The sequence below is a fragment of the Camellia sinensis genome, unplaced genomic scaffold, assembly GCF_055761805.1.
Source record: "Camellia sinensis isolate YWXY unplaced genomic scaffold, ASM5576180v1 Unanchor4, whole genome shotgun sequence".
Classification (NCBI taxonomy): Eukaryota; Viridiplantae; Streptophyta; class Magnoliopsida; order Ericales; family Theaceae; genus Camellia; species Camellia sinensis.
Genome location: NW_028129277.1, coordinates 20,181,456 through 20,202,500, shown reverse-complemented (window position 1 = coordinate 20,202,500; position 21,045 = coordinate 20,181,456).

The following is a 21,045-nucleotide window of genomic DNA, read 5'->3' as shown; positions in this document are numbered from 1 at the left end:
CGGTCAACATGCCATGCCACAGCCTCGGCCTCGGCCCGCATGCCTTGCTACGGCGTCGCCCAACATGCAGTGCCACGGCCTCGGCCCGCATGCCATGCCACGGCCTCGGCCCGCATGCCTTGCCACGGCGTCGCCCAACATGCCATGCCACGGCCTCGGCCCGCATGCCTTGCCACGGCCTCGGCCGCGCATGCCATGCCACCGCGTTGCCCGGCATGCCATGCCTTGGCCTCGGTCAACATGCCATGCCACGGCCTCGGCCTCGGCCCGCATGCCTTGCTACGGCGTCGCCCAACATGCAGTGCCACGGCCTCGGCCCGCATGCCATGCCACGGCCTCGGCCCGCATGCCTTGCCACGGCGTCGCCCAACATGCCATGCCACGGCCTCGGCTAGCATGCCATGCCACGGCCTCGGCCCGCATGTCTTGCCAAGGCGTTGCCCAACATGCCATGCCACGGCCTCGGCCCGCATGCCTTGCCACGGCGTTGCCCAGCATGCCATGCCACCGCGTTGCCCGGCATGCCATGCCTTAGCCTTGGCCAGCATGGCATGCCACGGCCTCGGCCATCATGCCATGCCACGGCCTCGGCCCGCATGCCTTGCCACGGCGTTGCCCAACATGCCATGCCACGGCCTCGGCCCGCATGCCATGCCATGCCATGCCTTGGCCTTGGCCAGCATGACATGCCACGGCCTCGGCCCGCATGCCTTGCTACGGCGTCGCCCAACAAGCCATGCCACGGCCTCGGCCCGCATGACATGCCACGGCCTCGGACCGCATGCCTTGCTACGGCGTCGCCCAACATGCCATGCCACGGCCTCGGCCCGCATGCCATGCCACGGCCTCGGCCCGCATGACATGCCACGGCCTCGGCCATCATGCCATGCCACGGCCTCGGCCCGCATGCCTTGCCACGGCGTTGCCCAAGATGCCATGCCACGGCCTCGGCCCGCATGCCTTGCTACGGCGTCGCCCAACATGCCATGCCACGGCCTCGGCCCGCATGCCGTGCCACGGCCTCGGCCCGCATGCCATGCCATGCCACGGCCCGCATGTCTTGCCACGGCGTTGCCAAACATGCCATGCCACGGCCTCGGCCCGCATGCCTTGCGACGGCGTCGCCCAACATGCCATGCCACGGCCACGGCCCGCATGCCATGCCACGGCCTCGGCCCGCATGCCATGCCACGGCCTCGGCCCGCATGCCTTGCTGCGGCGTTGCCCAACATGCCATGCCACGGCCTCGGCCCGCATGCCTTGCCACCGCGTTGCCCAGCATGCCATGCCACCGCGTTGCCCGGCGTGCCATGCCTTAGCCTTGGCCAACATGTCGAGCCACGGCCTCGGCCCGCATGCCATGCCATGCCACAGCCCGCATGTCTTGCCACGGCGTTGCCAAACATGCCATGCCACGGCCTCGGCCCGCATGACGTGCCACGGCCTCGGCCCGCATGCCATGCCACGGCCTCGGCCCGCATGACATGCCACGGCCTCGGCCCGCATGCCTTGCCACGACGCCGCCCAACTTGCCATGCCACGGTCTCGGCCCGCATGCCATGCCACGGCCTCGGCCCGCATGACATGCCACGGCCTCGGCCCGCATGCCTTGCTACGGCGTCGCCCAACATGCCATGCCACGGCCTCGGCCCGCATGCCATGCCACGGCCTCGGCCCGCATGACATGCCACGGCCTCGGACCGCATGCCTTGCTACGGCGTCGCCCAACATGCCATGCCACGGCCTCGGCCCGCATGCCACGGCACGGCCTCGGCCCGCATGCCTTGCTACGGCGTCGCCCAACATGCCATGCCACGGCCTCGGCCCGCATGCCATGCCACGGCCTCGGCCCGCATGACATGCCACGGCCTCGGACCGCACGCCTTGCTACGGCGTCGCCCAACATGCCATGCCACGGCCTCGGCCCGCATGCCACGGCACGGCCTCGGCCCGCATGCCTTGCTACGGCGTCGCCCAACATGCCATGCCACGGCCTCGGCCCGCATGCCATGCCACGGCCTCGGCCCGCATGACATGCCACGGCCTCGGACCGCATGCCTTGCTACGGCGTCGCCCAACATGCCATGCCACGGCCTCGGCCCGCATGCCATGCCACGGCCTCGGCCCGCATGCCATGCCACGGCCTCGGCCCGCATGCCTTGCTGCGGCGTTGCCCAACATGCCATGCCACGGCCTCGGCCCGCATGCCTTGCCACCGCGTTGCCCAGCATGCCATGCCACCGCGTTGCCCGGCGTGCCATGCCTTAGCCTTGGCCAACATGTCGAGCCACGGCCTCGGCCCGCATGCCATGCCATGCCACGGCCCGCATGTCTTGCCACGGCGTGGCCAAACATGCCATGCCACGGCCTCGGCCCGCATGACGTGCCACGGCCTCGGCCCGCATGACATGCCACGGCCTCGGCCCGCATGCCTTGCTACGGCGTCGCCCAACATGCCTTGCCACGGCCTCGGCCCGCATGCCATGCCACGGCCTCGGCCCGCATGACATGCCACGGCCTCGGCCAGCATGCCTTGCCACGACGCCGCCCAACTTGCCATGCCACGGCCTCGGCCCGCATGCCATGCCACGGCCTCGGCCCGCATGACATGCCACGGCCTCGGCCCGCATGCCTTGCTACGGCGTCGCCCAACATGCCATGCCACGGCCTCGGCCCGCATGCCACGCCACGGCCTCGGCCCGCATGACATGCCACGGCCTCGGACCGCATGCCTTGCTACGGCGTCGCCCAACATGCCATGCCACGGCCTCGGCCCGCATGCCACGGCACGGCCTCGGCCCGCATGCCTTGCTACGGCGTCGCCCAACATGCCATGCCACGGCCTCGGCCCGCATGCCATGCCACGGCCTCGGCCCGCATGACATGCCACGGCCTCGGACCGCATGCCTTGCTACGGCGTCGCCCAACATGCCATGCCACGGCCTCGGCCCGCACGCCACGGCACGGCCTCGGGCCGCATGCCTTGCTACAGCGTCGCCCAACATGCCATGCCACGGCCTCGGCCCGCATGCCATGCCACGGCCTCGGCCGAATGACATGCCACGGCCTCGGACCGCATGCCTTGCTACGGCGTCGTCCAACAAGCCATGCCACGGCCTCGGCCCGCATGCCATGCCACGGCCTCGGCCCGCATGACATGCCACGGCCTCGGCCCGCATGCCTTGCTACGGCGTCGCCCAACATGCCTTGCCACGGCCTCGGCCCGCATGCCATGCCACGGCCTCGGCCCGCATGCCATGCCACGGCCTCGGCCCGCATGACATGCCACGGCCTCGGACCGCATGCCTTGCTACGGCGTCGCCCAACATGCCATGCCACGGCCTCGGCCCGCACGCCACGGCACGGCCTCGGGCCGCATGCCTTGCTACGGCGTCGCCCAACATGCCATGCCACGGCCTCGGCCCGCATGCCATGCCACGGCCTCGGCCGAATGACATGCCACGGCCTCGGACCGCATGCCTTGCTACGGCGTCGCCCAACATGCCATGCCACGGCCTCGGCCCGCATGCCATGCCACGGCCTCGGCCCGCATGACATGCCACGGCCTCGGCCCGCATGCCTTGCTACGGCGTCGCCCAACATGCCTTGCCACGGCCTCGGCCCGCATGCCTTGCCACGACGTCGCCCAACTTGCCATGCCACGGCCTCGGGCCGCATGCCATGCCACGGCCTCGGCGCGCATGACATGCCACGGCCTCGGCCCGCATGCCATGCTACGGCGTCGCCCAACATGCCATGCCACGGCCTCGGCCCGCATGCCATGCCACGGCCTCGGCCCGCATGCCATGCCACGGCCTCGGCCCGCATGACATGCCACGGCCTCGGACCGCATGCCTTGCTACGGCGTCGCCCAACATGCCATGCCACGGCCTCGGCCCGCATGCCATGCCACGGCCTCGGCCCGCATGCCACGGCACGGCCTCGGCCCGCATGCCTTGCTACGGCGTCGCCCAACATGCCATGCCACGGCCTCGGCCCGCATGCCATGCCACGGCCTCGGCCCGCATGACATGCCACGGCCTCGGACCGCATGCCTTGCTACGGCGTCGCCCAACATGCCATGCCACAGCCTCGGCCCGCATGCCGTGCCACGGCCTCGGCCTCGGCCCGCATGCCTTGCTACGACGTTGGCCAACATGCCATGCCACGGCCCCGGCCCGCATGCCATGCCACCGCGTTGCCCGGCGTGCCATGCCTTAGCCTTGGCCAACATGTCATGCCACGGCCTCGGCCCGCATGCCATGCCATGCCACGGCCCTCATGTCTTGCCACGGCGTTGCCAAACATGCCATGCCACGGCCTCGGCCCGCATGCCTTGCTACGGCGTCGCCCAACATGCCATGACATGCCACGGCCTCGGCCCGCATGCCTTGCTACGGCGTCGCCCAACATGCCATGCCACGGCCTCGGCCCGCATGCCATGCCACGGCCTCGGCCCGCATGCCTTGCGACGGCGTCGCCCAACATGCCATGCCACGGCCTCTGCCCGCATGCCATGCCACGGCCTCGGCCCGCGTGACATGCCACGGCCTCGGCCCGCATGCCTTGCCACGACGTCGCCCAACTTGCCATGCCACGGCCTCGGCCCGCATGCCATGCCACGGCCTCGGCTCGCATGACATGCCACGGCCTCGGCCCGCATGCCTTGCTACGGCGTCGCCCAACATGCCATGCCACGGCCTCGGCCCGCATGCCATGCCATGGCCTCGGCCCGCATGACATGCCACGGCCTCGGACCGCATGCCTTGCTACGGCGTCGCCCAACATGCCATGCCACGGCCTCGGCCCGCATGCCATGCCATGGCCTCGGCCCGCATGACATGCCACGGCCTCGGCCCGCATGCGTTGCTACGGCGTCGCCCAACATGCCATGCCACCGCGTTGCCCGGCGTGCCATGCCTTAGCCTTGGCCAACATGTCGTGCCACGGCCTCGGCCCGCATGCCATGCCATGCCACGGCCCGCATGTCTTGCCACGGCGTTGCCAAACATGCCATGCCACGGCCTCGGCCCGCATGCCTTGCCACGGCCTCGGCCAACATGCCATGCCACGGCCTCGGCCCGCATGCCATGCCACGGCCTCGGCCCGCATGACATGCCACGGCCTCGGCCCGCATGCCTTGCTACGGCGTCGCCCAACATGCCATGCCACGGCCTCGGCCCGCATGCCATGCCACGGCCTCGGCCCGCATGCCCTTCTACGGCGTTGCCCAACATGCCATGCCACGGCCTCGGCCCGCATGCCTTGCCACCGCGTTGCCCAGCATGCCATGCCACCGCGTTGCCCGGCGTGCCATGCCTTAGCCTTGGCCAACATGTCGTGCCACGGCCTCGGCCCGCATGCCATGCCACGGACGGCCTCGGCCCGCATGCCATGCCACGGCCTCGGCCCGCATGTCTTGCCACGGCGTTGCCCAACATGCCATGCCACGGCCTCGGCCCCCATGCCTTGCCACCGCGCTGCCCAGCATGCCAATGCACCGCGTTGCCCGGCGTGCCATGCCTTAGCCTTGGCCAACATGCCACGCCACGGCCTCGGCCCGCATGGCTTGCCAGGGCGTTGCCCAACATGCCATGCCACGGCCTCGGCCCGCATGTCTTGCCACGGCGTTGCCCAACATGCCATGCCATGCCACGCCACGGCCTCGGCCCGCATGCCATGCCACGGCCTCGGCCCGCATGCCATGCCATGCCATGCCACGGCCTCGGCCCGCATGCCATGCCACGGCCTCGGCCAGCATGCCATGCCAAGGCCTCGGCCCGCATGCCTTGCCACGGCGTTGCCCAGCATGCCATGCCACCGCGTTGCCCAGCGGGCCGTGCCGCGGCCTCGGCCTGCATGCCTTGCGACTGCCTTGGCCAGCGTGCCATGCCTTAGCCTTGGCCTACATGCCATGCCACTGCCTTGGCCAGCATGTCGTGCCACCGCCACGGCCAGCATGCCATGCCGGTCCGTTGCCCAGCATGCCACGGCCGTGGCGGCATGGCAAGCCACGGCCTCGGCCAGCATGCCATGCCACGGCCTCGGCCAGCATGCCATGGCACTGTCTTGGTCAGCATGCCATGCCATGGCACCGCCTTGTCCAGCACGCCGTGCCGCAGCGTTGGCCAGCATGCCTTGGCCGGCATGCCATGCCAATGCCTTGGGCCAACATGGCGTGCCACGGGCTGGGCATGCCACGGGCTGGGCGAGCATGCCACGCCACGGCCTTGGCTAGCAGCAAGGCATGCCACGGCCTCGGCGAGCATGCCATGCCATGCCAAGGCCAAGGCCAAAGCCAAGGCCAAGGCAGTGGGCAAGGCCAAGTCCCTGTGCAAGGCATGGCCAAGGCCAAGGCAAAGGCCATGGCCGCGGGCAAAGGCCAAGGCCAAGGCCAAGGCCATGGCGTGCCACCGCCTCGATCGATCTTTTTGAACATGATTCTTTTATAATCTTACCCAAACCGTGCAACACAATTAAAAATGCACTACAATCAATTTTAAATGTCATTCCCTATTTTTTTGCAATTTTTCTAGAGCTTTTCGAATTTTTAAAGCCCTTATTTGGCATAAAAAAATCAAAATAAAATAAAAAAAATGAAAAAAATAATTTAATAATTTCTATAATTACTAGTGAATCATCCTTTAATTATGGGAATTTTTCCATAATTTTTTGACTATTTTTATTAATTTTTATTATTTTTTAAGTATTAATATCGAAATAAATTAAAATAAAATATTTTCTGTAAAAAAATATTTTTTTTAATTTTTTTTATGGTGTATTAAATTATTTCCTACAACTTTCATGTTGAAAGTTTTGGCAAAAAACGATTACTTTTTAAAAAAACCCCATTATGACTCCTCGAACATGCTTGATGTTTCCTCCTGCCAGATTGAAAAGGGCTTAACAGGCTATTATAAGGGGGGGGCACCTCCCTTGCCCAGGGCAAGGCAGTGGCAGGTACGCCCCATGTTGGGCGCGGCCTGGGCTGCGGCCTTGGGTTACATGCACTGCGGCTCGACCGCGGCCTGGGCTGCGGCCTGGGGCGGCTCGGCCGCGGCCTTGGGCGGCCTGGACCGCGGCCTTGGGCGGCCTTGCGCGGCCTGGGCGCGGCCTTGGGCGGCCTGGGCGCGGCCTTGCGCGGCCTGGGCGCGGCCTTGCGCGGCCTGGGCGCGGCCTTGGGCGGCCTGGGCGCGGCCTTGGGCGGCCTGGGCGCGGCCTTGGGCAGCATGGCGTGGCATGCGCGCGGGCGTGGGCGGCCTGGCATGCGCGCGGCATGGGCAGCACGGCATGGCATGCGCACGGCCTGGGCGGCCTGGCATGCAGCCGGCCTGGCATGCCCGCGGCGTGGGCAGCACGGCATGGCATGCGCACGGCCTGGTCGGCCTGGCATGCAGCCGGCCTGGCATGCCCGCGGCGTGGGCAGCACGGCATGGCATGCGCACGGCCTGGGCGGCCTGGCATGCAGCCGGCCTGGGCAGCACGGCATGGCATGCGCACGGCCTGGGCGGCCTGGCATGCCCGCGGCGTGGGCAGCGTGGCCTGTGCGAATACCGCGCGCGTGGTCTTTTGACCACGGTGCGCGTGTTGCGCGCATGGTCGCGCACGCCTTTGCACGCCTTCGCACGCAACGCACGTCTAGTGATAAGAACCGCAGCCAAGGCAGCCCAGCCCCAAGGCCAAGGCCAGCAGCATGGCATGCCACGGCGAAGGCAGCCCAGCCAAAGCCAGCAGCATGCCATGCCAAGGCCAGCAGCATGCCATGCCACGGCCAAGGCAGGCCAGCCAAAGCCAGCAGCATGCCATGCCAAGGCCAAGGCCAGCAGCATGCCATGCCACGGCCAAGGCAGCCCAGCCAAAGCCAGCAGCATGCCATGCCAAGGCCTAGGCCAGCAGCATGCCATGCCACGGCCAAGGCAGGCCAGCCAAAGCCAGCAGCATGCCATGCCAAGGCCAAGGCCAGCAGCATGCCATGCCACGGCCAAGGCAGCCCAACCAAAGCCAGCAGCATGCCATGCCAAGGCCTAGGCCAGCAGCATGCCATGCCACGGCCAAGGCAGGCCAGCCAAAGCCAGCAGCATGCCATGCCAAGGCCAAGGCCAGCAGCATGCCATGCCACGGCCAAGGCAGCCCAGCCAAAGCCAGCAGCATGCCATGCCAAGGCCTAGGCCAGCAGCATGCCATGCCACGGCCAAGGCAGGCAAGCCAAAGCCAGCAGCATGCCATGCCAAGGCCAAGGCCAGCAGCATGCCATGCCACGGCCAAGGCAGCCCAGCCAAAGCCAGCAGCATGCCATGCCAAGGCCAAGGCCAGCAGCATGCCATGCCACGGCCAAGGCAGCCCAACCAAAGCCAGCAGCATGCCATGCCAAGGCCTAGGCCAGCAGCATGCCATGCCACGGCCAAGGCAGGCCAGCCAAAGCCAGCAGCATGCCATGCCAAGGCCAAGGCCAGCAGCATGCCATGCCACGGCCAAGGCAGCCCAGCCAAAGCCAGCAGCATGCCATGCCAAGGCCTAGGCCAGCAGCATGCCATGCCACGGCCAAGGCAGGCAAGCCAAAGCCAGCAGCATGCCATGCCAAGGCCAAGGCCAGCAGCATGGCATGCCACGGCGAAGGCAGCCCAGCCAAAGCCAGCAGCATGCCATGCCAAGGCCAGCAGCATGCCATGCCACGGCCAAGGCAGGCCAGCCAAAGCCAGCAGCATGCCATGCCAAGGCCAAGGCCAGCAGCATGCCATGCCACGGCCAAGGCAGCCCAGCCAAAGCCAGCAGCATGCCATGCCAAGGCCTAGGCCAGCAGCATGCCATGCCACGGCCAAGGCAGGCCAGCCAAAGCCAGCAGCATGCCATGCCAAGGCCAAGGCCAGCAGCATGCCATGCCACGGCCAAGGCAGCCCAACCAAAGCCAGCAGCATGCCATGCCAAGGCCTAGGCCAGCAGCATGCCATGCCACGGCCAAGGCAGGCCAGCCAAAGCCAGCAGCATGCCATGCCAAGGCCAAGGCCAGCAGCATGCCATGCCACGGCCAAGGCAGCCCAGCCAAAGCCAGCAGCATGCCATGCCAAGGCCTAGGCCAGCAGCATGCCATGCCACGGCCAAGGCAGGCAAGCCAAAGCCAGCAGCATGCCATGCCAAGGCCAAGGCCAGCAGCATGCCATGCCACGGCCAAGGCAGCCCAGCCAAAGCCAGCAGCATGCCATGCCAAGGCCAAGGCCAGCAGCATGCCATGCCACGGCCAAGGCAGCCCAACCAAAGCCAGCAGCATGCCATGCCAAGGCCTAGGCCAGCAGCATGCCATGCCACGGCCAAGGCAGGCCAGCCAAAGCCAGCAGCATGCCATGCCAAGGCCAAGGCCAGCAGCATGCCATGCCACGGCCAAGGCAGCCCAGCCAAAGCCAGCAGCATGCCATGCCAAGGCCTAGGCCAGCAGCATGCCATGCCACGGCCAAGGCAGGCAAGCCAAAGCCAGCAGCATGCCATGCCAAGGCCAAGGCCAGCAGCATGCCATGCCACGGCCAAGGCAGCCCAGCCAAAGCCAGCAGCATGCCATGCCAAGGCCAAGGCCAGCAGCATGCCATGCCACGGCCAAGGCAGCCCAGCCAAAGCCAGCAGCATGCCATGCCAAGGCCTAGGCCAGCAGCATGCCATGCCACGGCCAAGGCAGGCCAGCCAAAGCCAGCAGCATGCCATGCCAAGGCCAAGGCCAGCAGCATGCCATGCCACGGCCAAGGCAGCCCAACCAAAGCCAGCAGCATGCCATGCCAAGGCCTAGGCCAGCAGCATGCCATGCCACGGCCAAGGCAGGCCAGCCAAAGCCAGCAGCAAGCCATGCCAAGGCCTTGGCCACCAGCATGCCATGCCACGGCCAAGGCAGCCCAGCCAAAGCCAGCAGCATGCCATGCCAAGGCCTAGGCCAGCAGCATGCCATGCCACGGCCAAGGCAGGCCAGCCAAAGCCAGCAGCATGCCATGCCAAGGCCAAGGCCAGCAGCATGCCATGCCACGGCCAAGGCAGCCCAACCAAAGCCAGCAGCATGCCATGCCAAGGCCTAGGCCAGCAGCATGCCATGCCACGGCCAAGGCAGGCCAGCCAAAGCCAGCAGCATGCCATGCCAAGGCCAAGGCCAGCAGCATGCCATGCCACGGCCAAGGCAGCCCAGCCAAAGCCAGCAGCATGCCATGCCAAGGCCTAGGCCAGCAGCATGCCATGCCACGGCCAAGGCAGGCAAGCCAAAGCCAGCAGCATGCCATGCCAAGGCCAAGGCCAGCAGCATGCCATGCCACGGCCAAGGCAGCCCAGCCAAAGCCAGCAGCATGCCATGCCAAGGCCAAGGCCAGCAGCATGCCATGCCACGGCCAAGGCAGCCCAGCCAAAGCCAGCAGCATGCCATGCCAAGGCCTAGGCCAGCAGCATGCCATGCCACGGCCAAGGCAGGCCAGCCAAAGCCAGCAGCAAGCCATGCCAAGGCCTAGGCCACCAGCATGCCATGCCACGGCCAAGGCAGCCCAGCCAAAGCCAGCAGCATGCCATGCCAAGGCCTAGGCCAGCAGCATGCCATGCCACGGCCAAGGCAGGCCAGCCAAAGCCAGCAGCATGCCATGCCAAGGCCAAGGCCAGCAGCATGCCATGCCACGGCCAAGGCAGCCCAACCAAAGCCAGCAGCATGCCATGCCAAGGCCTAGGCCAGCAGCATGCCATGCCACGGCCAAGGCAGGCCAGCCAAAGCCAGCAGCATGCCATGCCAAGGCCAAGGCCAGCAGCATGCCATGCCACGGCCAAGGCAGCCCAGCCAAAGCCAGCAGCATGCCATGCCAAGGCCTAGGCCAGCAGCATGCCATGCCACGGCCAAGGCAGGCAAGCCAAAGCCAGCAGCATGCCATGCCAAGGCCAAGGCCAGCAGCATGCCATGCCACGGCCAAGGCAGCCCAGCCAAAGCCAGCAGCATGCCATGCCAAGGCCAAGGCCAGCAGCATGCCATGCCACGGCCAAGGCAGCCCAGCCAAAGCCAGCAGCATGCCATGCCAAGGCCTAGGCCAGCAGCATGCCATGCCACGGCCAAGGCAGGCCAGCCAAAGCCAGCAGCATGCCATGCCAAGGCCAAGGCCAGCAGCATGCCATGCCACGGCCAAGGCAGCCCAACCAAAGCCAGCAGCATGCCATGCCAAGGCCTAGGCCAGCAGCATGCCATGCCACGGCCAAGGCAGGCCAGCCAAAGCCAGCAGCAAGCCATGCCAAGGCCTTGGCCACCAGCATGCCATGCCACGGCCAAGGCAGCCCAGCCAAAGCCAGCAGCATGCCATGCCAAGGCCTAGGCCAGCAGCATGCCATGCCACGGCCAAGGCAGGCCAGCCAAAGCCAGCAGCATGCCATGCCAAGGCCAAGGCCAGCAGCATGCCATGCCAAGGCCAAGGCAAGGCAGCCCAACCAAAGCCAGCAGCATGCCATGCCAAGGCCTAGGCCAGCAGCATGCCATGCCACGGCCAAGGCAGGCCAGCCAAAGCCAGCAGCATGCCATGCCAAGGCCAAGGCCAGCAGCATGCCATGCCACGGCCAAGGCAGCCCAACCAAAGCCAGCAGCATGCCATGCCAAGGCCTAGGCCAGCAGCATGCCATGCCACGGCCAAGGCAGGCCAGCCAAAGCCAGCAGCATGCCATGCCAAGGCCAAGGCCAGCAGCATGCCATGCCACGGCCAAGGCAGCCCAGCCAAAGCCAGCAGCATGCCATGCCAAGGCCTAGGCCAGCAGCATGCCATGCCACGGCCAAGGCAGGCAAGCCAAAGCCAGCAGCATGCCATGCCAAGGCCAAGGCCAGCAGCATGCCATGCCACGGCCAAGGCAGCCCAGCCAAAGCCAGCAGCATGCCATGCCAAGGCCAAGGCCAGCAGCATGCCATGCCACGGCCAAGGCAGCCCAACCAAAGCCAGCAGCATGCCATGCCAAGGCCTAGGCCAGCAGCATGCCATGCCACGGCCAAGGCAGGCCAGCCAAAGCCAGCAGCATGCCATGCCAAGGCCAAGGCCAGCAGCATGCCATGCCACGGCCAAGGCAGCCCAGCCAAAGCCAGCAGCATGCCATGCCAAGGCCTAGGCCAGCAGCATGCCATGCCACGGCCAAGGCAGGCAAGCCAAAGCCAGCAGCATGCCATGCCAAGGCCAAGGCCAGCAGCATGCCATGCCACGGCCAAGGCAGCCCAGCCAAAGCCAGCAGCATGCCATGCCAAGGCCAAGGCCAGCAGCATGCCATGCCACGGCCAAGGCAGCCCAGCCAAAGCCAGCAGCATGCCATGCCAAGGCCTAGGCCAGCAGCATGCCATGCCACGGCCAAGGCAGGCCAGCCAAAGCCAGCAGCATGCCATGCCAAGGCCAAGGCCAGCAGCATGCCATGCCACGGCCAAGGCAGCCCAACCAAAGCCAGCAGCATGCCATGCCAAGGCCTAGGCCAGCCGCATGCCATGCCACGGCCAAGGCAGGCCAGCCAAAGCCAGCAGCAAGCCATGCCAAGGCCTTGGCCACCAGCATGCCATGCCACGGCCAAGGCAGCCCAGCCAAAGCCAGCAGCATGCCATGCCAAGGCCTAGGCCAGCAGCATGCCATGCCACGGCCAAGGCAGGCCAGCCAAAGCCAGCAGCATGCCATGCCAAGGCCAAGGCCAGCAGCATGCCATGCCACGGCCAAGGCAGCCCAACCAAAGCCAGCAGCATGCCATGCCAAGGCCTAGGCCAGCAGCATGCCATGCCACGGCCAAGGCAGGCCAGCCAAAGCCAGCAGCATGCCATGCCAAGGCCAAGGCCAGCAGCATGCCATGCCACGGCCAAGGCAGCCCAGCCAAAGCCAGCAGCATGCCATGCCAAGGCCTAGGCCAGCAGCATGCCATGCCACGGCCAAGGCAGGCAAGCCAAAGCCAGCAGCATGCCATGCCAAGGCCAAGGCCAGCAGCATGCCATGCCACGGCCAAGGCAGCCCAGCCAAAGCCAGCAGCATGCCATGCCAAGGCCAAGGCCAGCAGCATGCCATGCCACGGCCAAGGCAGCCCAGCCAAAGCCAGCAGCATGCCATGCCAAGGCCTAGGCCAGCAGCATGCCATGCCACGGCCAAGGCAGGCCAGCCAAAGCCAGCAGCAAGCCATGCCAAGGCCTAGGCCACCAGCATGCCATGCCACGGCCAAGGCAGCCCAGCCAAAGCCAGCAGCATGCCATGCCAAGGCCTAGGCCAGCAGCATGCCATGCCACGGCCAAGGCAGGCCAGCCAAAGCCAGCAGCATGCCATGCCAAGGCCAAGGCCAGCAGCATGCCATGCCACGGCCAAGGCAGCCCAACCAAAGCCAGCAGCATGCCATGCCAAGGCCTAGGCCAGCAGCATGCCATGCCACGGCCAAGGCAGGCCAGCCAAAGCCAGCAGCATGCCATGCCAAGGCCAAGGCCAGCAGCATGCCATGCCACGGCCAAGGCAGCCCAGCCAAAGCCAGCAGCATGCCATGCCAAGGCCTAGGCCAGCAGCATGCCATGCCACGGCCAAGGCAGGCCAGCCAAAGCCAGCAGCATGCCATGCCAAGGCCAAGGCCAGCAGCATGCCATGCCACGGCCAAGGCAGCCCAGCCAAAGCCAGCAGCATGCCATGCCAAGGCCAAGGCCAGCAGCATGCCATGCCACGGCCAAGGCAGCCCAGCCAAAGCCAGCAGCATGCCATGCCAAGGCCTAGGCCAGCAGCATGCCATGCCACGGCCAAGGCAGGCCAGCCAAAGCCAGCAGCATGCCATGCCAAGGCCAAGGCCAGCAGCATGCCATGCCACGGCCAAGGCAGCCCAACCAAAGCCAGCAGCATGCCATGCCAAGGCCTAGGCCAGCAGCATGCCATGCCACGGCCAAGGCAGGCCAGCCAAAGCCAGCAGCAAGCCATGCCAAGGCCTTGGCCACCAGCATGCCATGCCACGGCCAAGGCAGCCCAGCCAAAGCCAGCAGCATGCCATGCCAAGGCCTAGGCCAGCAGCATGCCATGCCACGGCCAAGGCAGGCCAGCCAAAGCCAGCAGCATGCCATGCCAAGGCCAAGGCCAGCAGCATGCCATGCCAAGGCCAAGGCAAGGCAGCCCAACCAAAGCCAGCAGCATGCCATGCCAAGGCCTAGGCCAGCAGCATGCCATGCCACGGCCAAGGCAGGCCAGCCAAAGCCAGCAGCATGCCATGCCAAGGCCAAGGCCAGCAGCATGCCATGCCACGGCCAAGGCAGCCCAACCAAAGCCAGCAGCATGCCATGCCAAGGCCTAGGCCAGCAGCATGCCATGCCACGGCCAAGGCAGGCCAGCCAAAGCCAGCAGCATGCCATGCCAAGGCCAAGGCCAGCAGCATGCCATGCCACGGCCAAGGCAGCCCAGCCAAAGCCAGCAGCATGCCATGCCAAGGCCTAGGCCAGCAGCATGCCATGCCACGGCCAAGGCAGGCAAGCCAAAGCCAGCAGCATGCCATGCCAAGGCCAAGGCCAGCAGCATGCCATGCCACGGCCAAGGCAGCCCAGCCAAAGCCAGCAGCATGCCATGCCAAGGCCAAGGCCAGCAGCATGCCATGCCACGGCCAAGGCAGCCCAACCAAAGCCAGCAGCATGCCATGCCAAGGCCTAGGCCAGCAGCATGCCATGCCACGGCCAAGGCAGGCCAGCCAAAGCCAGCAGCATGCCATGCCAAGGCCAAGGCCAGCAGCATGCCATGCCACGGCCAAGGCAGCCCAGCCAAAGCCAGCAGCATGCCATGCCAAGGCCTAGGCCAGCAGCATGCCATGCCACGGCCAAGGCAGGCAAGCCAAAGCCAGCAGCATGCCATGCCAAGGCCAAGGCCAGCAGCATGGCATGCCACGGCGAAGGCAGCCCAGCCAAAGCCAGCAGCATGCCATGCCAAGGCCAGCAGCATGCCATGCCACGGCCAAGGCAGGCCAGCCAAAGCCAGCAGCATGCCATGCCAAGGCCAAGGCCAGCAGCATGCCATGCCACGGCCAAGGCAGCCCAGCCAAAGCCAGCAGCATGCCATGCCAAGGCCTAGGCCAGCAGCATGCCATGCCACGGCCAAGGCAGGCCAGCCAAAGCCAGCAGCATGCCATGCCAAGGCCAAGGCCAGCAGCATGCCATGCCACGGCCAAGGCAGCCCAACCAAAGCCAGCAGCATGCCATGCCAAGGCCTAGGCCAGCAGCATGCCATGCCACGGCCAAGGCAGGCCAGCCAAAGCCAGCAGCATGCCATGCCAAGGCCAAGGCCAGCAGCATGCCATGCCACGGCCAAGGCAGCCCAGCCAAAGCCAGCAGCATGCCATGCCAAGGCCTAGGCCAGCAGCATGCCATGCCACGGCCAAGGCAGGCAAGCCAAAGCCAGCAGCATGCCATGCCAAGGCCAAGGCCAGCAGCATGCCATGCCACGGCCAAGGCAGCCCAGCCAAAGCCAGCAGCATGCCATGCCAAGGCCAAGGCCAGCAGCATGCCATGCCACGGCCAAGGCAGCCCAACCAAAGCCAGCAGCATGCCATGCCAAGGCCTAGGCCAGCAGCATGCCATGCCACGGCCAAGGCAGGCCAGCCAAAGCCAGCAGCATGCCATGCCAAGGCCAAGGCCAGCAGCATGCCATGCCACGGCCAAGGCAGCCCAGCCAAAGCCAGCAGCATGCCATGCCAAGGCCTAGGCCAGCAGCATGCCATGCCACGGCCAAGGCAGGCAAGCCAAAGCCAGCAGCATGCCATGCCAAGGCCAAGGCCAGCAGCATGGCATGCCACGGCGAAGGCAGCCCAGCCAAAGCCAGCAGCATGCCATGCCAAGGCCAGCAGCATGCCATGCCACGGCCAAGGCAGGCCAGCCAAAGCCAGCAGCATGCCATGCCAAGGCCAAGGCCAGCAGCATGCCATGCCACGGCCAAGGCAGCCCAGCCAAAGCCAGCAGCATGCCATGCCAAGGCCTAGGCCAGCAGCATGCCATGCCACGGCCAAGGCAGGCCAGCCAAAGCCAGCAGCATGCCATGCCAAGGCCAAGGCCAGCAGCATGCCATGCCACGGCCAAGGCAGCCCAACCAAAGCCAGCAGCATGCCATGCCAAGGCCTAGGCCAGCAGCATGCCATGCCACGGCCAAGGCAGGCCAGCCAAAGCCAGCAGCATGCCATGCCAAGGCCAAGGCCAGCAGCATGCCATGCCACGGCCAAGGCAGCCCAGCCAAAGCCAGCAGCATGCCATGCCAAGGCCTAGGCCAGCAGCATGCCATGCCACGGCCAAGGCAGGCAAGCCAAAGCCAGCAGCATGCCATGCCAAGGCCAAGGCCAGCAGCATGCCATGCCACGGCCAAGGCAGCCCAGCCAAAGCCAGCAGCATGCCATGCCAAGGCCAAGGCCAGCAGCATGCCATGCCACGGCCAAGGCAGCCCAACCAAAGCCAGCAGCATGCCATGCCAAGGCCTAGGCCAGCAGCATGCCATGCCACGGCCAAGGCAGGCCAGCCAAAGCCAGCAGCATGCCATGCCAAGGCCAAGGCCAGCAGCATGCCATGCCACGGCCAAGGCAGCCCAGCCAAAGCCAGCAGCATGCCATGCCAAGGCCTAGGCCAGCAGCATGCCATGCCACGGCCAAGGCAGGCAAGCCAAAGCCAGCAGCATGCCATGCCAAGGCCAAGGCCAGCAGCATGCCATGCCACGGCCAAGGCAGCCCAGCCAAAGCCAGCAGCATGCCATGCCAAGGCCAAGGCCAGCAGCATGCCATGCCACGGCCAAGGCAGCCCAGCCAAAGCCAGCAGCATGCCATGCCAAGGCCTAGGCCAGCAGCATGCCATGCCACGGCCAAGGCAGGCCAGCCAAAGCCAGCAGCATGCCATGCCAAGGCCAAGGCCAGCAGCATGCCATGCCACGGCCAAGGCAGCCCAACCAAAGCCAGCAGCATGCCATGCCAAGGCCTAGGCCAGCAGCATGCCATGCCACGGCCAAGGCAGGCCAGCCAAAGCCAGCAGCAAGCCATGCCAAGGCCTTGGCCACCAGCATGCCATGCCACGGCCAAGGCAGCCCAGCCAAAGCCAGCAGCATGCCATGCCAAGGCCTAGGCCAGCAGCATGCCATGCCACGGCCAAGGCAGGCCAGCCAAAGCCAGCAGCATGCCATGCCAAGGCCAAGGCCAGCAGCATGCCATGCCACGGCCAAGGCAGCCCAACCAAAGCCAGCAGCATGCCATGCCAAGGCCTAGGCCAGCAGCATGCCATGCCACGGCCAAGGCAGGCCAGCCAAAGCCAGCAGCATGCCATGCCAAGGCCAAGGCCAGCAGCATGCCATGCCACGGCCAAGGCAGCCCAGCCAAAGCCAGCAGCATGCCATGCCAAGGCCTAGGCCAGCAGCATGCCATGCCACGGCCAAGGCAGGCAAGCCAAAGCCAGCAGCATGCCATGCCAAGGCCAAGGCCAGCAGCATGCCATGCCACGGCCAAGGCAGCCCAGCCAAAGCCAGCAGCATGCCATGCCAAGGCCAAGGCCAGCAGCATGCCATGCCACGGCCAAGGCAGCCCAGCCAAAGCCAGCAGCATGCCATGCCAAGGCCTAGGCCAGCAGCATGCCATGCCACGGCCAAGGCAGGCCAGCCAAAGCCAGCAGCAAGCCATGCCAAGGCCTAGGCCACCAGCATGCCATGCCACGGCCAAGGCAGCCCAGCCAAAGCCAGCAGCATGCCATGCCAAGGCCTAGGCCAGCAGCATGCCATGCCACGGCCAAGGCAGGCCAGCCAAAGCCAGCAGCATGCCATGCCAAGGCCAAGGCCAGCAGCATGCCATGCCACGGCCAAGGCAGCCCAACCAAAGCCAGCAGCATGCCATGCCAAGGCCTAGGCCAGCAGCATGCCATGCCACGGCCAAGGCAGGCCAGCCAAAGCCAGCAGCATGCCATGCCAAGGCCAAGGCCAGCAGCATGCCATGCCACGGCCAAGGCAGCCCAGCCAAAGCCAGCAGCATGCCATGCCAAGGCCTAGGCCAGCAGCATGCCATGCCACGGCCAAGGCAGGCAAGCCAAAGCCAGCAGCATGCCATGCCAAGGCCAAGGCCAGCAGCATGCCATGCCACGGCCAAGGCAGCCCAGCCAAAGCCAGCAGCATGCCATGCCAAGGCCAAGGCCAGCAGCATGCCATGCCACGGCCAAGGCAGCCCAGCCAAAGCCAGCAGCATGCCATGCCAAGGCCTAGGCCAGCAGCATGCCATGCCACGGCCAAGGCAGGCCAGCCAAAGCCAGCAGCATGCCATGCCAAGGCCAAGGCCAGCAGCATGCCATGCCACGGCCAAGGCAGCCCAACCAAAGCCAGCAGCATGCCATGCCAAGGCCTAGGCCAGCAGCATGCCATGCCACGGCCAAGGCAGGCCAGCCAAAGCCAGCAGCAAGCCATGCCAAGGCCTTGGCCACCAGCATGCCATGCCACGGCCAAGGCAGCCCAGCCAAAGCCAGCAGCATGCCATGCCAAGGCCTAGGCCAGCAGCATGCCATGCCACGGCCAAGGCAGGCCAGCCAAAGCCAGCAGCATGCCATGCCAAGGCCAAGGCCAGCAGCATGCCATGCCAAGGCCAAGGCAAGGCAGCCCAACCAAAGCCAGCAGCATGCCATGCCAAGGCCTAGGCCAGCAGCATGCCATGCCACGGCCAAGGCAGGCCAGCCAAAGCCAGCAGCATGCCATGCCAAGGCCAAGGCCAGCAGCATGCCATGCCACGGCCAAGGCAGCCCAACCAAAGCCAGCAGCATGCCATGCCAAGGCCTAGGCCAGCAGCATGCCATGCCACGGCCAAGGCAGGCCAGCCAAAGCCAGCAGCATGCCATGCCAAGGCCAAGGCCAGCAGCATGCCATGCCACGGCCAAGGCAGCCCAGCCAAAGCCAGCAGCATGCCATGCCAAGGCCTAGGCCAGCAGCATGCCATGCCACGGCCAAGGCAGGCAAGCCAAAGCCAGCAGCATGCCATGCCAAGGCCAAGGCCAGCAGCATGCCATGCCACGGCCAAGGCAGCCCAGCCAAAGCCAGCAGCATGCCATGCCAAGGCCAAGGCCAGCAGCATGCCATGCCACGGCCAAGGCAGCCCAACCAAAGCCAGCAGCATGCCATGCCAAGGCCTAGGCCAGCAGCATGCCATGCCACGGCCAAGGCAGGCCAGCCAAAGCCAGCAGCATGCCATGCCAAGGCCAAGGCCAGCAGCATGCCATGCCACGGCCAAGGCAGCCCAGCCAAAGCCAGCAGCATGCCATGCCAAGGCCTAGGCCAGCAGCATGCCATGCCACGGCCAAGGCAGGCAAGCCAAAGCCAGCAGCATGCCATGCCAAGGCCAAGGCCAGCAGCATGCCATGCCACGGCCAAGGCAGCCCAGCCAAAGCCAGCAGCATGCCATGCCAAGGCCAAGGCCAGCAGCATGCCATGCCACGGCCAAGGCAGCCCAGCCAAAGCCAGCAGCATGCCATGCCAAGGCCTAGGCCAGCAGCATGCCATGCCACGGCCAAGGCAGGCCAGCCAAAGCCAGCAGCATGCCATGCCAAGGCCAAGGCCAGCAGCATGCCATGCCACGGCCAAGGCAGCCCAACCAAAGCCAGCAGCATGCCATGCCAAGGCCTAGGCCAGCCGCATGCCATGCCACGGCCAAGGCAGGCCAGCCAAAGCCAGCAGCAAGCCATGCCAAGGCCTTGGCCACCAGCATGCCATGCCACGGCCAAGGCAGCCCAGCCAAAGCCAGCAGCATGCCATGCCAAGGCCTAGGCCAGCAGCATGCCATGCCACGGCCAAGGCAGGCCAGCCAAAGCCAGCAGCATGCCATGCCAAGGCCAAGGCCAGCAGCATGCCATGCCACGGCCAAGGCAGCCCAACCAAAGCCAGCAGCATGCCATGCCAAGGCCTAGGCCAGCAGCATGCCATGCCACGGCCAAGGCAGGCCAGCCAAAGCCAGCAGCATGCCATGCCAAGGCCAAGGCCAGCAGCATGCCATGCCACGGCCAAGGCAGCCCAGCCAAAGCCAGCAGCATGCCATGCCAAGGCCTAGGCCAGCAGCATGCCATGCCACGGCCAAGGCAGGCAAGCCAAAGCCAGCAGCATGCCATGCCAAGGCCAAGGCCAGCAGCATGCCATGCCACGGCCAAGGCAGCCCAGCCAAAGCCAGCAGCATGCCATGCCAAGGCCAAGGCCAGCAGCATGCCATGCCACGGCCAAGGCAGCCCAGCCAAAGCCAGCAGCATGCCATGCCAAGGCCTAGGCCAGCAGCATGCCATGCCACGGCCAAGGCAGGCCAGCCAAAGCCAGCAGCAAGCCATGCCAAGGCCTAGGCCACCAGCATGCCATGCCACGGCCAAGGCAGCCCAGCCAAAGCCAGCAGCATGCCATGCCAAGGCCTAGGCCAGCAGCATGCCATGCCACGGCCAAGGCAGGCCAGCCAAAGCCAGCAGCATGCCATGCCAAGGCCAAGGCCAGCAGCATGCCATGCCACGGCCAAGGCAGCCCAACCAAAGCCAGCAGCATGCCATGCCAAGGCCTAGGCCAGCAGCATGCCATGCCACGGCCAAGGCAGGCCAGCCAAAGCCAGCAGCATGCCATGCCAAGGCCAAGGCCAGCAGCATGCCATGCCACGGCCAAGGCAGCCCAGCCAAAGCCAGCAGCATGCCATGCCAAGGCCTAGGCCAGCAGCATGCCATGCCACGGCCAAGGCAGGCCAGCCAAAGCCAGCAGCATGCCATGCCAAGGCCAAGGCCAGCAGCATGCCATGCCACGGCCAAGGCAGCCCAGCCAAAGCCAGCAGCATGCCATGCCAAGGCCAAGGCCAGCAGCATGCCATGCCACGGCCAAGGCAGCCCAGCCAAAGCCAGCAGCATGCCATGCCAAGGCCTAGGCCAGCAGCATGCCATGCCACGGCCAAGGCAGGCCAGCCAAAGCCAGCAGCATGCCATGCCAAGGCCAAGGCCAGCAGCATGCCATGCCACGGCCAAGGCAGCCCAACCAAAGCCAGCAGCATGCCATGCCAAGGCCTAGGCCAGCAGCATGCCATGCCACGGCCAAGGCAGGCCAGCCAAAGCCAGCAGCAAGCCATGCCAAGGCCTTG